The following is a 2,171-nucleotide window of genomic DNA, read 5'->3' as shown; positions in this document are numbered from 1 at the left end:
ACCATTATGTGCCTAACGAGTATAATGCACCTACATGCATCCTATTGCCTCCATTTAGAGCACATCATTATGAAATTAAGCCACAAACTATTCAAATGCTTCCTAACTATCATGGACTTCCAAGTGAAGAACCTTACAAGCATTTGGATGAGTTTCTTGAAGTATGTTCCACCGTAAAATATACGGACATGTCGGAAGAGGTTTTAAGATTCAAACTTTTTCCATTCACCTTAAAAGACAAGGCAAAGTATTGGTTCAACAATCTTAGGCCTTTTTCAATCACTTCTTAGACAGAAATGCAATAAGAATTCTTGAAGAAGTACTATCCGATTTCAAAGGCCAATGCCATGAGAACCTCAATTCGAGAATTTTCACATAGGGATGGAGAAACGTTTCATGAGGCATGGGAACACTTCAATGAGTTGATTGGGAAGTGTCCACATCATGACATGCCCAAATGGCAATTAGTTCAATATTTTTTTGAGAGCTTATCGGACAACTATAAGGGTATGGTTGATGCTTCTATGGGTGGCTCATACATTGATAGGCATGAGGATGACATGTGGCGTCTTTATGAGAGCATGAGTGAAAATTCTTTGCATAGAACACTATCATCCAAGAATGGTAGAAATTCATAAGGTAGGAAGAGTGTTGTCTTACATCAAGTCGACCATTCAAATGAAATAGCCGCCGAAATGAAGTCTTTATCTCAAAGGTTTGATCAATTTTTGATTAGCCAAAACTCAGCGAACCAAGTTTCTTCCTTCCCTAACCATTCTCATCGTGCATCAAATGAAACATGTATGACTTTTTCTAGTGTTCTTCATTCTACTTCTCATTGTCCTCATGGACAAATGCAAAATGAACCTAATGAACAAGTCAATGCAGCTTTTGTGAACCAAGGGAACAATTCTTATGGTACTCACTATAATCCAAGTTGGAGGAATCATCCGAATTTCTCTTGGAAAAACCAAGGAGAGGGCTCAAATCCTCCCCAAGGCGGTTTTCAAGGGAAATACATTCCACCTCCACTTCAAAACCAAGGATCCCAAGGTTATAGACCTTATCAATCACAAGGGAATCAATTTGCTAATTCTCATTTTCCCAACCAATCTTATTCCCAAGGTAATACTAGAAGTCCCCCTTTTGAAAAAAAAGTTTTGAATGCTTTGGGCACTTTTGAGGCTAACACACAATTTCTTCATTCTCACTTTCAATCTATTGCGAAGTTAGAAGTAGGGCAAATATCAAGCACTCTCAATGCAAGAGAGAAGGGAAAGATGCCTATTAATGCCCCACCCAAGCAACAATGTGTTGTGGAAACCCATTCCTCATCGAAAGGCCACACCATTGAACATGTTAATGCGGTGACTACCTTGTGGAGTGGTAGGATTGTGGACAATTAAGTAAAATGTCCAATGAAGGGAGTGAACCAGTGCAACCTCAAGTTGTCACCCGTCCCGTTTCACATCCCATTCCTCCTTCATTGCATATACATGATCTTGTGAATGAGAAAGTCTTGAAAAATGTGTTTGAAAAAGAAGTTTTGAAAAATAATGTTGAAAAAGTTTTGTTGAAAAATGATTTGAAACAAAATGATTTAAAAACTTCTTGTGTTGAAGAGAGTTCAAAAGAAAATTCTAAAAAAGTGTTTGAACCAAAAGTTCCATTTCCGGATGCTTTAAAAGGATCCATTTCAAAAGATAATCAAAAGGCAAAAACCAATGAAATTATGGAACTGTTTAGGCAAGTGAAAGTTAATCTTTCACTATTGGATGCAATCAAGCAAATTCCGGCTTATGCCAAATTCTTGAAAGACTTGTGCACCCAAAAGCGGAAGAACAAGAGCCAAGCACCAAGAAAAGTGATTTTGACCGAGCAAGTAAGCTTTATTTTGCAACATAACACTTTGCCAAAGTTTAAGGACCCCGGTTTACCCACTACATCATGCATTATTGGTGATCATATCATTAATCGGGGGCTTCTTGACTTAGGACCAAGTGTTAACCTTCTTCCATACTAAGTTTATGTCAAATTGGGCCTAGGTGAATTGAAACCGACGTCGGTAGTTTTGCAACTTGCCAACCGATCCATTAAGAAGCGTAGGGGTATAATTGAGGATGTTTTGATAAAGATTGACAAATTCTTCTTTCCCGTTGATTTCGTTGTCA

General features: G+C 38.0%; 1 pseudogene; it reads right to left on the bottom strand.

The window, feature by feature from the left end:
- Window positions 1–352: 352 nt before the first annotated feature.
- On the bottom strand, window positions 353–451 carry LOC132305757 (small nucleolar RNA R71; annotated as a pseudogene).
- Between the last annotated feature and the right edge of the window lie 1,720 nt (window positions 452–2,171).

The sequence above is a fragment of the Cornus florida genome, unplaced genomic scaffold (genome assembly GCF_030987335.1).
Source record: "Cornus florida cultivar Cherokee Brave unplaced genomic scaffold, ASM3098733v1 CherokeeBrave_3.0.0_Hap2_Chr04, whole genome shotgun sequence".
In the NCBI taxonomy this organism is placed as follows: Eukaryota; Viridiplantae; Streptophyta; class Magnoliopsida; order Cornales; family Cornaceae; genus Cornus; species Cornus florida.
This window is presented reverse-complemented; position numbering and strand designations above follow the sequence as displayed.